The sequence below is a fragment of the Lagenorhynchus albirostris genome, chromosome 21 (assembly GCF_949774975.1).
Source record: "Lagenorhynchus albirostris chromosome 21, mLagAlb1.1, whole genome shotgun sequence".
In the NCBI taxonomy this organism is placed as follows: domain Eukaryota; kingdom Metazoa; phylum Chordata; class Mammalia; order Artiodactyla; family Delphinidae; genus Lagenorhynchus; species Lagenorhynchus albirostris.
This window is the reverse complement of record NC_083115.1, coordinates 6,210,199-6,224,427: the sequence shown is the minus strand read 5'-3', so window position 1 is coordinate 6,224,427 and position 14,229 is coordinate 6,210,199. Positions and strand designations below refer to the sequence as shown.

At 50.2% G+C, this 14,229-nt stretch overlaps 1 long non-coding RNA gene across 1 annotated transcript in view; it reads right to left on the bottom strand.

Annotated features, from left to right (window-relative positions):
- Positions 1-2,577: 2,577 nt before the first annotated feature.
- Positions 2,578-14,229, bottom strand: part of LOC132512607 (uncharacterized) — a 163,774-nt gene continuing 152,122 nt past the window's right edge. The window contains exons 4-7 of the long non-coding RNA XR_009538239.1: positions 13,785-13,885; positions 6,989-7,208; positions 3,527-3,638; positions 2,578-2,930 (exon numbers count right to left, since the gene is read on the bottom strand). This is a non-coding gene — a long non-coding RNA (uncharacterized LOC132512607). The remainder of the gene's footprint in view (positions 2,931-3,526; positions 3,639-6,988; positions 7,209-13,784; positions 13,886-14,229) is intronic.

The following is a 14,229-nucleotide window of genomic DNA, read 5'->3' as shown; positions in this document are numbered from 1 at the left end:
TGCAGATGTGAGAGGTGGGTTTCCTCCTGCCTCTTAAGCTGTGTGTCCCTGGAATCTGGACTTTCCATTCAAGCTGGGGCCCATCGATCACATGGCTCCCGGCTGCCTGCCTCTGGGGTGGATGGGGGCGGGTGCGCGAGCAGCACTGAGGCTGACGCCCCGCCCGGAGCCCTGCATCCTGGCCGCCGCGGTCTCCTCCATCCCCGGGCTCTGAATCACTTCTTCCACTGCCCTCCGGCCTTGACCTGGAGCCTGTGGCCTTGCCCTCCTTTCCTGGCTTTGCTGTGGGATTTTGATTTTCTAGAATGTGAATGCTGTGGGGGAGGAAGAGGGGGAACTAAGGCCAGAAAAACTTATAAGTCTGGCTAACTTTTTATTTTTATCTTATCTTTCCTTCCTGTCTCTGACAAGTCCACTTTTGCTCTGAATCACCATGTCAGAAATGGGGAAGCCTGAATTCTCCCCTGAGAGGAAGAAACTCCGGGGAGGCAGGAGGCCTGACCAGCATTCCCACACACCTAGGAATTCCAAGGACGGTGATGAGTCTGAAAGAGAAGCCCTTGCCGTGTCCTCTGCCCTGCCCCGTACCTCCCGCACCCCCAAAGCCAGAATGGCTCCTAGCTCCTAGGGGTGGCCTCCACCTGCCCTGGGGGGTGAGCTAGTTTCTGTTTGAAGGCAGCCTCAACAAGCCAGACCCTCTCCATAATCGTTGTTATTACTACTGCCTTTCCTCCTGGGAGTTCAAAATGGGATCTCATTTGCCCTCTCACTCATATAGTTAAGAAGCAAGGAGGCAGGACAGAGAGGACCTTTGTTCTCACGTTCAGCTAGAGGCAGCGGGGCTGAGGTCACCCAGCACTTCGGGGTAGGGCCAGGCTCCAGCTCAAAGACCACGTGGTCTGTCCCCTCTCTCCCCACATGGGCTGCTTCCGTCCTCCAATGCCGGGGCTTCTGCCTCATATTCCCTTGGCTGGAACGATATCTAGAAGCTCACACCTTCTTTCCTATGTCTTGGCCCACGCTGGGAGCTGGCTCTGCGAGAGTGGTGATAATAAGGGTAATAATGCTACAGCTGGTGTCAGGGAGTCTGTGTCAGGACTAAAGGGGGTGAGGGTGGAGAGCACGTGACAGTCAGGGAGGCTCCCAGAGACCCGGAGCAGCTCTTTCAGATCAGGCAACGCAATGCCAATCTGTTCGCCGTGATCTAGTCCTACCCAGTTCAATACTTTTTACTGTTCATTGGATGTTTGTTAAGCAGATTTCCACATACGCTGCTCAGCCCCTCTCCATGCAAGCTATGGAGACGTACCAAACATGACCCCTGTCCCAAAGGAGTTCACAGTCCACGTGGGGTAATGTAAACAGGAGGACACCGAACAAAATAGATCCTGATCAAGAACAAGGTGAGTTCAAGTACAAGCCCGGGGAGTGAAGCGGCTCTAAACCAAGCCTGGCCTCTGAGTGGCTGTGGGACCCTGGGAAGAACGTCCCCTCTGTCATGAGATGGTGACCAGATGATCTGAGGGCCCCTGCATTTGCTGTGGGTATTTGAGAGGAGGCAAGATTATATATGTGAAAGCTCTTTGTAAATGGTAACCACTTATGCAATGGTCGATTGTCATTGTCAACATGGACGGGGCCGAACAGACCTATCTTTGCTGGAGGTCAGGCTACGAACCAGCACCCACACAGCTGATCAGGAGGTAAGTGAACAAACGGATGAAAAGACAGGTTGGGTGGGGCTCTGAGGAAGGACGGAATTCAGTCGTGCTCTGCCCGCACTCTGCAAACAGCACCCACCCACAGCCTGACCTGCAGCTCCCAGCCTCTCACCACGCCAAAGCCCCGGGCCTCAGTTAGAAGCGGGGCGTGAGAGCAGCAGCAAGACCAGAGAGAAACTCCAATATTGCTTTTTCCAGGCAAGGTTGTGGCAAAGCCCATACACGACGACAGCTCTTCTTGGACGTGGGTGACCCCGAAACGTAATTAGAAATCTTGGGGTAGGACCCCAGGTCACAGAGCCACTGTCTCCCAGTGTCTCCCACCGTCCCACCTGGGGAAGGGCCAAGGTCACCACGCTTTCAAGGCACAGAATTCTGAGAGGCGTGCAGGTGAGTCAGGCTTCACAGGTAGGTGTCTGGGGGAAAGAGGGATGGGGGACAACTCTGCTAGAATTTGCTAAGTGTCCCTCCCGTGTGTTGATTACACCAAAGACCTAATGCTCCTGGAACATTAGGATATCAGCATGAATCATCCCCCGACCTATTTGATTCGTATATTTGCCTTTAATCAAAGAAACCCTTGCAAGATGGTTATTGGGCAACCAAAACATGGAGAGATTTGCTGTCTTGTGTGCAATCACACAGCCAGCCAGTTGCAGATTTAGAAACTGCTGGGTTGAGTTTTCCTCTGAGATCGTTGCTTTGTTTCCCTTTTCCCTCAGCAAGATGGTCCCTCCAGGGAAAGGCTCAACCGTGCCAAATGTGACTAATAAAAAAAAATTGTTTGAAGGGTTTTTTCTAGAATAAACATTTCACTTTATATTTTATTGGATTAGCGTTTGCTAACTTCCAGAGTTTCTCGCCTAGCAAATTGGAGACCGTTTCCCTTATGTAATGAGCTTCCCCATGTTTGGACAAGGTGAGTCAAGTCTTAGAAAGGCAGCAGGTACATTGCACGCCATAGAGAGCAGCCCAGGGCAGGCCCGGACGGAGGGCGAGGCCCAGGCTGGGAGCTGCAAGCCCAAGGGCCCTCCTTCCCCTGCCAACAGAGGCGGGCGCGGGGCCTTGCCCCTGGACACAGTCAGGCCCTGCTTCGGTAGCCACTGCCTCCTGTCCGGGGTCCATCACCCCCACGGCAAGAGGAACATCAGTCTGAAGAATGGGGCCGTCTCCTTCTACCACCTGTAGGCAGCATTGTGGGTTTCACAACTAAGGAGAAAAGAAAAAGCAAAAGAAATCTTGAACTGTTTTTCAAATGTTCTGGGTCTTGGCAAACCCCAAAATGCCTTTTGCCAAATGCTTTTTCCCTTAATTTTTAAACCTCGGGTGTATTTCCAGAACAATCCAATCCATCTGCTTCTGATTCATTTACACTTAACTCATTAGGAGGCTGTTGCGTAAGGAGCGGTCTGACGTCCCCAAGAGCCCTGGGTGAGGGATTCTTCTCCCCTCTTTGAATCAGAGGGAGGCGTCTTGCCAGCTGGGTACGGAGCACAAACCCAGAAAAATGGAAAGCCTGGCTTGAACCCCAAGTCCCTGGGCGGAGAATAGGTTCCCTGGTGTCCCACCCATCATCCATCCTGCTCTGCTTTTCCCATCAGATTATCCCCATTATTGCTGTTATTGTCATTCAGGATACAGCAAATGGCCACATATTATTGTGAAAGGGTTTACACTGTATTCCAATATGTGCAATTCTTCATTCATACACTCTAGACTCATCTGCTCAGACATTAAACAAACACTCCCAACCAATGGTGAACCACCAGTGGGGCCCTGGGTGGGGTATGCGATAGAGGACTTACATCTAAGCGCCAATCCCATCCCAGCTTGCCTTCTGCGAAGGCTTTGAGCTCTACCAGGAATCCCATGAGAGGAGATGTGGGCAGAGAGCAGCTTCCAGGGCAGAAAGCAAAGCTGGAAAAAAATAAGGATGGTCCAGGGCGACACACAAGAGAAAGAAACGGCTGGTTTCCAGGGGTATGAGTGACCGGCCACTCTAAGCCACAGCTCCTGATGCACCACAAAAATCACCCAACTTTACTAGAAAAGAGGCTTTTCTCTCCTACCTTCTATTCTTCATCATCAGCATTCTCACTACTGCCTTTCTTCAACAAGATTAATTTTTAAATGTCTGGAGTGCCTTGTCTAGGCTCAGCCCTGGCCTGTGCTGGGAGCCACAGGGGATAGAAGAGGAAGGGAAATGGCCTTCCCTGGAGGATTTACAGCCCATCCGGGGAAACTGTCCATTTCTCATGAGTGTGTATTATGAGCTTCTGGCCACATAAGCAAAGCACTGGGAGAGTACAAAAGGTGTCCCCCAAAGAGAGAGCTCTCATGCGCTCGACTGGTCAGAAGGTGGCCTTCAAAGGAGCCAGGTTGGAAGACGAGCGCTTGGCTAGGAGGAGAGGAAGAGGTATATAGTAAGTCCCCTACATACGAACGAGTTCAGTTTCAAGAGTGTGCTCCTAAGTCCAATTTGTTCGTAAGTCCATCAAAGTTAGCCTAGGTACCCAACTCACACAATCGGCTATATACCGATGCTTTTACTGTTGCTTTAGGACATCCTGGGCTTAAAATAAAGATACTGCATACTGTACTCTATACAGTGCTGTACAGTAAAGTACACAAAAGCACAACCACTTGTAGAAGATGCATGCACGCGACAATGTACTCCAGACACATGAACTAACTTACGTGATTGAATATGCAAACACATGTTCACATCTTTGAAATTTTGCAACTTAAAATTTCGTATGTAGGGCACTTGCTATATGCCCGGAGGAGGAAACAGGAATGAAGGCTCATTGACAAGAAAAATCCTAGCATGCTTATGAGACAATAAGAGCAACCATATTGAGAAACAGGCAAATAAATGGAAAAGTAGGTGATTCAGCTAAGAAGTCTGGATTGAATAGCAAAAGGCGAGAGTGAGTCACTGGAGGGTTCTGAGCCGGAAAGGAAGCCAGAGAGAGCAGTGGTTTGGGGGAACAATCTGGTATTAATGTACCAAGTCGACTGGTGTGGAGAAAGGCTGAAGGTAGGAAGCCAGCAGGAATCTGTTGCCGTATGTTGGACATGTCATGACAGTGACCTAGAATAGGGTCATGGCCATGAGAAAAGAAAAGAAAGAACAAATATTATGAAGAGAGAATCAACTGGACTTGATGACTCTGTGGCCGGAGGACCCTAAAGAATGGGGAAGAGTTAAGATAACACAAAAACCCAGGAGTTGATCAAGTGACGAAGAACATTTTCAACTACAGATGACGTTTATGAAGCATTTAGCCTGTGCCAGACGTTGAATACTTTGCATGAATTATCTCACAGTCCTTACCATCGTTATCCCTGCTTTACTGATGAGCAACCGGGCTTAGAGGGGTTTATTGATTTTCCCAAACTCATGCAGAGAAAGGGGGGGGACGCTAGCATTTAACCACATTAATGTGCTGCCTCGGCTCCTGGTGTCTTCCTAAACCAACCCCCCATCCTCCTTTCCCGTTCTCCTCACTGACTCTCACACACCCCATGCTCACTCACACACCTTAATCCTCTACTTACCTAAATCCAGATCAGGTCTCCACTCCTTCCAGAAACTTCGGTCACCCCTGGAGCTTTCATGGACCTTCTTTCCTTACCGCCTCCTATTGATGTGTAGGCGGGACCACAGGTCTGATCATCTGATTCTACACCTTTCTCTACTGACTTCGTTCCTATGCTCACATATTTCCTGGCTTTGGAGCCTGGCCCTGGAGCTGAGTCTGAACCCCAGCTTTGCTTCTTCACAAGTTATATAGCCCTGGGCAAGCTACTCAACCTCTAAGTCTAGTTCCTTAACTGTCAGTTGGCGATAAAGGGTTATTGTCAGGATTATACAAGAGCGTGCCAGGCACTTAAAAGGCACTCAGTGAACAATACCTATCAATAATACCCCTGTTATTCCCATTCATAGTCCCATGACGGGCATCACCATGTCCAACGCTCCATGGATATTCTTTCACTTGATTCTAGATCATTTCAATGGCTATATACGACATTTCGGTATTCACTACAGACCTTCCTTGACTTACGATGGGGTTACATCCCAGTCAACCCACTGTCAGTTGAAAATACCATAAACTGAAAATGTATTTAATCCACCTAGCCTACCAAACATCATGAGTTAGCCTAGCCTACCTTAAACAGAACACTTCCATTAGCCTGGACAAAAGCATCTAACACAAAGCCTATTGTAGAATACAGTGTTGGATATCTCATGTCATGGATTGACTATCATACTGAAAGTGAAAAACATCTGGTCATCTGGGTGCAGAATGGTTGTATGTGTGTTGACTGTTTACCCCCGAGATGGTGTGGCTGTCATAGCCCAGTATCACAAGAAAAGATGCAGGGTATTGTTAGGCAGGGAAAAGATCAAAATTTGAAGTACGGTTTCTACTAAATATGTATCACTAGGTACCATCATAAAGTCCAAAAATCATAAATCGAACCCTCGTCTGTTGGGGACTGTTGACACTTACAGTCTTAAAATTATGACATTTATTTCACCACATTTCAAGACAGTGTACAGGGTGAGGGATCCTGTCACGACGCGCTGCAGACAGGGCAGCTCCAAACCAAGGTCAGGAATTCCAGCAGGAGGTCAGGCAACCACAGCACAGAGTAAGACACGCTCAACCTCGCCTTGGGAAGACGAGCCACCTTATCCTCCCAACATGGGGCTATGGGACTCGCCCTGCTGACAGCTCGGCTGGTCCCAGCAGGATCAGGGCCCTGCCCAAAACTTTGCCCTCTCACCCCGCGGGCCCCGTGGGCCCCGGCCCAAGTCTGCTGCGTGAGAACAAGTGTGGAAAGAGGCAGGGAAGCAGGTCCAGAGTTGGAGGCTTGGCCGCACTGGACTTCAATGACCCATCTCCTCCTCTGAGTCCTCCCGTGTCCTCCTGCTTTCCCTTCTGTCACTTGGAAGGCCAGTGTCCAGGGCCCCTTGACAGCTCATGGCCTCCCCATCAAGTCTCCCCAGTTTCCTCCTCTTCTCCTCCCACAGCCTCATCAGACTCAGCTCCCACCGGCTGCCCCGAGACTATGACAATCCCCAGTGAGTACTGATGCCTGACGGCTTATTAAACACTCAGGAGGTAGGGCACAGCCTTACCCCCTGCTCCCCACAAGTGACCAATGGGGAAAAGAGTTGAAGAGATGAATGTTTTTGTTGGCAGGGGCAGAGGGGTTGGTATTTTGGTGGTAGGTATTGAAAGCAAACACCTTACCTCTGATTCTATTTGATTCTCTCTTTTCTTCCTTCCTTTCTCTTCTTTCTTTCTTCCTTCCTTTCTTTCCTCCTTTCTTTCTTTCTGCCTTTCTTTCTTCCTTTTCTCTCTTTCTTTCTTCCTTCTTTCTTTCCTTCCTTTCTTTTTTCACTCTTTCATTTATACTTACGTACGTACATACATACACACCCATAGTCTGACAAAATGCAGCGAGGGACTTCTGCACAGGGCAAACATGGAGAAGGAGATTTATTTTAGGACCAAAGTCTCTAGGAGTGAAGAGCTGGGGCAGGTAGCAGAGGGGCTACAAGGAGCATATTCGGGACACGTGGACCCTTGGGGGCAAGTCCCAGGTTCAGCTTGGCCTGGGTATCCGTTCGTGATCCCCATCCAGCGGTGACCCCAGCAGGTCTGGCTGCCGGGAGGGGGACAGCGCAGGAAGAGGAAAACACGAGGACCACACTTCCCAAGGCTCTGCAGGGCGAGGCCACCCAAAGGGAAGGGAGAGGGGACCCTGGAGAGGTGGCCTGGGGCCCTGTCTTCTCCCAAGCAGGGGACAGGGTGGGAGACACCTTAGCCCCCCGCCGCACCCTGACCTGAGTGTTGGAGCTGCTCTCGGAGGGGAGCTAACTGACTGATGGATCTGCCTCCATCCAAATGTCACCTACTGTGGGGAGCTTCTTAAGCTCCGCAAATTGCCTCTCAGACCTGGGCCCTGGCAGTCTCCTTTCTTCTTCTTTTTAATGAGGCTTTAATGCCAAAAATACACTCTCTCTCTCACACACATGTACACAAAGGGAGGGTGGCAGGAGCAGCTGAACCCCACATTGTGGCTCAGGCTTTAAAAACGCACAGGCGGTGCTTGGGGAAGTGTCACAGCTTGGCGGAGAGCACGGTGGCACTGGCAGGCAGGGGGACGCAGAGAACGGGAACCGAATTTAGGACTGACTGGAAGGTCGACAGGAAAGGAAAGCCAACGCATGGCATCTATGCATAGAAACGGGAAGCGCTGCCGAGCATCTTCACGGCAGCCACGGTCGCCTCTGGGCGCGAAGCCCTGGCCCGCCGTCAAAGACCTGCCCGCCGGACACACGCACGCCAGGCGCCTTCCGTCTCCCAACCTTGGCTTCTGCTGATGCCGACATTCGGAGATGCTCCGCTACCCTCTGTCCCCGTCACGGCACCACCAACCACACACACAAGACCTGTCCAGTCTCCCAGGATGGCTTTGGTCTCCATCCACATTCAGACACCTTTCTGTCTGACCATCCTATCACCTAATCATCTCCCACGCCCCAGAACTTTCAAGGATTCGACCCAAGTCTGATTAAGCCTTTGTTCTTAAAATGCCCTCCTATTGTTTCCTAGAGGTGCGAGCAGGTCTTGTTTCTCTCACTAGGAACGACGTGACCTCCAAGCACAGGCTCAGTGACATCCGCCTCTCCTGTCTTCTCCCGGCCGCGGTGGCCGTCACGTGATGAGGGACAGCATGGAATCACACAAACGCAAGGGTGGGCTCAATTTTCACGGTCCACCAAGCATTTGCATAACTGGGGACCATCCAGGCCCAGCAAACACCCATATGCCCCTCTTCCGTTCCTCTCGTGAGCAAATGAACTTTTCCGTGCATTTTTTTCTTTTTTTTCCTGCCCAAAGCTGTTTTGCCAAGGGAGCCCTTCTTTTCCAGTTTGGTTACATTGAAACCTCTTTGCCGGCTGCCTAATCACATCCAGTGGTCCAGTGTTGTCATGTTATATCAAAAGACTGCGAATGCTTTATACTCCAAAAACCACAGCACATGGGGGATTAGACCAGAAGAATTTAACTTACTTAACTGTGAGATAAAGTCTGGTGAGGGCGATTACAGCTGTTTACCCGAGAAGTAAATATCTCTGAGCTCTGACTAGGCTGGAGGAGGGGAGGCTTTGTCTGGTAATTTCATCATCTTGCAGGAAGAAAAAGGAGAGAAGAAAAGGGAGAATGAAAGATGAGAGGTGATAATCTCTGAAGTCGAGATCACTCTTGTGTTACAGCACATGCCAGAAATGAAAGATAACCGCGCTCGCAATCGCGCTGAGAGATGGCCGGCTCAGACACGGGGGCCGCCCGCCTGCTGCTTCGGAGACGGGCAGCGTCAGGGGGCAGACTAAGGGGGACCCAGAGATAACTGCTCCAGGCAGAAGAAAATGGGTGAGGGGGGAGGCTCCAGGAAGAGAGATGGGCAACGCAGAAAGGCTGTCCTGTCTCCTCTCTTCCAGAACAAATATATCCTTAGACGCCAATCGTTTCACACCCAGAGCAAGATTCTAAACCATCGATGGAGGGATTCTCAACTGTGGGCAAAACGGCAGGAGGGAAGGAAGAGCGTCTCACCCAGAAAGGGGACGGCGGAAGAGAGGAATGTGCAGTTTGCAAAACATGCTTTATGTTCTACTTCAAAATTTTTTAAATAATAATCACTGCTTTTGTAAGGTAAGTTGCAGCAAGTAACGCTCAACAAAATGATGTCATGGGAAAAGCGTGGGCTTCTGACATCAAGATGTGTTTGGTGGTTCCTCCACTTACTAGCTGGATGGCTTAGCAAATGACTTCACCTCTCTGAGCCTCTACGTCCCCATCTGTAAAATCGGGTCTCACCTGACCTGACTACCTAACACAGCTGTTGTGAGAACAGATGCCACCATGTAACTAAATGCTTGGTATTTGGAAGACACCCAGTTATTGTTTGTTTCTCCACCATCATTTCTGGGTCCTTAAAATTATAGAATATCAAAGAGATATGTGTCCTGGGTCATCTAGTGTTCACCTCATGCAAACTGAGGGTCACTTCATCCCCATCACCATGCCTCATGGAGAACAGTGACGGCCAACAGCCTGCTGCCCGGCTCTGAGCCAGGTGACTCGGGGGGAGTCCTGACTCTTCCCGTGACTGTGTACGTATGGTTCGGGCAACTCACTTCCAGCCTCTGGAAGCCTTCATTTCACCCGGTCAAGAAAAAAAGAATGTTAGGCCATATTAATCCTAGTACTTCTTAAAATTCTTTCAGCAAATGGTTTTGGCACCGGCAGCCTGGACTGGCTCCCAAAGGGAGTAAGGAGAGCATCAGGGAACTCAGAACGGGGGGTTCTGAAGAACAACAGAGGACGCTGGGGATGTTCAACCAGGAAAAGAGAAGCTGGGGGTGGGGCCACGACAGTCCTCCCAGGCCAACAGCCCCTTCGCATCCAATCACATTAGTAACAATGACTTAACTTCCACTGGGTCACTCAGGATGTCTGCCCCTCTGTAATTAACCCCCAGTGTTTCTAGAATCCCTAGGGGTGCCTCATGCATGCCCAAGACACGCACAGTCAGTTTCCTTGTCACCCACCACGTGGTTCCCCTTGGCCCACTCCAAGCCCTCTGCCAGGACACTGACCCCGCCGTCTCTTGCTGGGCACTGCTGTCCCTGCCACAGCGGAGGTGCTGGAGGCCCCCGAGCCAAGCGTGTGCGGGGCTCCGCCACGTGGTGGAGGAGAGAGCCGTTCTCCCCCATCGTGGGTTTTACTCTCAAAACCAGTCCCAAAGCTAGTTCCCAGGTGACCACCATGTATTAGTTTAAAGCAGCTCTTTCCATCTCTATATGCTCTCCATAAGTAGCTGAAAGAAGTCCTGTGGGAGCTGAGTTGCACCCAGAGTCGGCTGTGAGGGGCACACCAGGCCATGCTCAGAATTCCTCCTGCCCTGCTGCAATAAAGCTTGGTTGCCAGGCCACTGTTTGTGCTCAGTTCCTTCTTCCTCCAAAACGAGCTCCTTCCCAGGAGGTTCCACAGTCTCTCTCGCAAATAGACTTTGAACAGATCCACCCCGCAGTTCACCAGGCCTGCTCAGACATGCCTGACCAGCCTGGGCTCAGGCTGCAACTCCCTGCAGGCTCCCCAAGGGCCAGCCTGCCATGTGGGAGAGGCACTGTGCTGGTGCCTCCCGGCCTCAGGAAGACCAGCAGGCGGGAGCTGCAAGGAGACAGAATTGTTTTCCTTGTATGTTGAGCCCAAAATTGAATGCATGTGCCTGTAGGTGGAATGAAATGTCTCAGGTGGCCATGAGTGTCCTGTATCATGAACTGTTTAAGTCAGATGGTTCCCTAAAAGGGATTTCATTTAAAGATTCCCCAAGTGTCAGACATCGCCCTGGAAATCTGTGCATCTATCATCTTTCATGGCACAGTGCTTACTGGGAAACACCTCCTGAATTGCCCCAGCAAAAAAGGTCCCGGGCTTAGCAACTGGCTTCATTGTCCAGGGAGAATAACCACGCTGGATTCCTCTGCAGAATCTAGTTTTCACGAATCAGACCCTCATGTTTGCAGATGGAAGTGCGTTGTACAGTAGCCAGGACCTTCTGCAACTTGCAAGGATATTGCCAAGTGATTGAGCCCAAGGAAGAGCCCCTGGGTGTCATCACACTTTGGGGGATCAAGTTTTCCCAGGAGACGAGATAACCCGGGGAGTACATTAGCACCCCACAAATGTACTAGGAGGGGCATGCAGCAGAGGCACATTCATATTTTCAGGTTAAGGTAGTAAAAATGAACTCTGAGTAGGAGTCAGATGACTGGAGAGTGAGCCATAGCTGCTGCCCATGCAAACTGGGACTTCAGGCAAGTCATGGAAACTCTGAGCCTCCATTTGCTCAACTGTAAAGTGGGCTAATAACAGGCACATCATAAGGCTGATGTGAGGAATTAAAATAATTATGTAGAGTACACGGTGAGCTGCAACAGGCATTCTAGAGCTGAGCTCTCCTTCGTGTCTTATTCGGCTCTCTATGTAACAGGGAAGAACAAATCGGACTCCATATTGGATCTGTTTCTTTTACTTTAACCTTTGTGTTCTACTGCTTTTGCTACAAGAATGTTGCCTATTGCCTGAAATATACAGGATAGCTCATTCTCAAGGCTCTGACCTTTAAAGGTATAACACTTCCATTCACAGAGAGACAAAAAGTTGCAGAACAGAGAATAACATTTGTCTTGTTGGAGGTTTTACAGAAACATCAGTTACCTGACCTATGTGGACGGCTGCCAGAACAAAGGATTCTGACGCCAAGAGTTTTGCGACAACCAACCACTCCCCTCCCCTTTTAGCATAAAAGAAGCCTGAATTCTATCTCTGGTAAGATGGTTCTTTGGGACAGTAGTCCATCATCTTGGTCTGCTGGCTTTCCAAATAAAGTCAGCATTCCTTGCCCTAACGACTCATCTCTCAATTTATTGGCCTGTTGTGCAGCGAGCAGTACGAGCTTAGACTCGGTAACGTCTACCCCCAGTGCCTGCATCCCCACCTGCTGACGCCCCACCAGGGTTTGACAAATGTCCATCGCATGAACTGATGTTTCTCCAGAGAAGAAACATCTCCAGAAGGCAATCAACAGTTAAAAGTTCTAGGAAAGCTAAATCTGCCTTTAACTTAGGCAACATCCACAGTGCAGGCAGAGAGGGCTACCAGGCCGATTCAGAGGCAGGGACCCCTGCTGTGTGGAGGCGTCCAATCCCAGGAGCCTTGGTGGCTGGTAGAGCGAACTCTCTAGAATTCATGCTCTCGAATGAAGTCTCCCCACAGAATGTGGGAAGTAGAGAGTGGCAGAGCCACATCAAGGGGCAAATATTTCCCTGAACACCCACCTCGCTCAGCAGCCCTGGAACCAGCCCTACACACAGCATCTCAGCACGCACGGTTCAAGCTCAGCGCCACATCCCCTATCACCGTGTGCGTGCACATCTGGGGCACTCACACATGACAGCAAACGTGAAAGCCGCTCACGCCAAGGGTTTATGGAAAACCGTATGCTCTCCCTAGACCTCCCGATCCTGTACGCTACCGTGTGGTGACCCTTCACTCGCGGATGGGCACCAGACAAGCACCAATTCACTCATTCATTCGACAAGCATTGTTGGAGCCCCTAATCCGTAACAGGCACTGTCACAGGGTGGGGAGGTGGGAGTGGTGGCTGAGGAGAGGACGACAGCTAGGGTAGGACACAGCATCCACCAAAATTTGCCCTGCCTCAGGGAGTATTCACTTCTATCCAGGAGACAGACGTTCCGTAATAGCCAAACAAATAAATGCGTAAGTGCAAACTGCGATCTTCGTTGTGAAGGAAAAATTAAGGGCCTCTAAGGGGCCACTGTCAGAAAAGGCTTCTCTGAGGAAGCGACATGGAACTCAGCCTTCAGGCTGAAGAGTAGAGTCAAGCTCTTCAGAACAGTAGGAACAGCGTTTAGGAGGCAGGAACGTGACTGAGAGAGTCCAAGAGTTGCCATAAGGGTGAGTGGAAAAAACAGTGATGGAGTGGGCCAGAGGTCCAGGTTACAGATTTTGTCTATCTTATCCTAAGTGCAGGGAATCATCAGGAAAGGATCTTCAGTGAAGACTGGTAAGGTCAGATTTGGGGCTTTAAAAAGATCATCCCCAGAGAAGGAAGCAGAAAGGACTCAAGAGAGGAGCAGTTAAAAAGCTATTTCGGGGGTCAGGCGGGAAGGGGGTACAGTGGTGATCTGCACAAAAGTGTGGTGGCAGCACAGAGGGACTAGCCAATGTTGATTCTGTTTGAGCTGCCACCTCCAGGAAAAGGTCAAAGAGCAAGAGGAAAACAACCCTGTGAGCTCAAGGAAAATTACGAGAACACATTTAAAGCAATCCTAAAGTCTTAGGGTCCGAAGACATGTAATTAGAGTGCAAAGATAGATCTTCAGCCCAGATCCTTCACAGAGCCTCGGGCTACTACTTCAAGAAAAAAGAATAGAAGGAAACACACCAGTATGTTAACAGCAGTTATCTCGGATTACGGCTGCTTTTTCCTCCCATCGTTGTGGGTTTCTGTTTTCCAAGTTTTCTATGACCATGTATGTGTTTCTCCTGGAATTAGGGGGGAAATCCATAGATTAATTGAAAAAATAATAACGTCTTCTTCTCAATTCCTGGGTGTACCTCCAGAAAAGAATTAAGGGTGTCTGCAGGGATTTCATCTTCCCAGCGGGAGGGTTATCCTTCCTACGGAATAAAGAGGGAGAGGCATTCAGAAGTGACTACGAAATTCTCACTGCCAGAAAGTCCCAGATCCTTGGACAAACACACACACACAAGTGATTGCTTCCTTCAACTGCCCCGGTGAAACGTACAGCTCCCTTCCACAGCTGACCCTGTACCATCACCTGCTGGCCGCACCCACCCGGAGGGGCTCCCCTCGAAGCTGACAACTC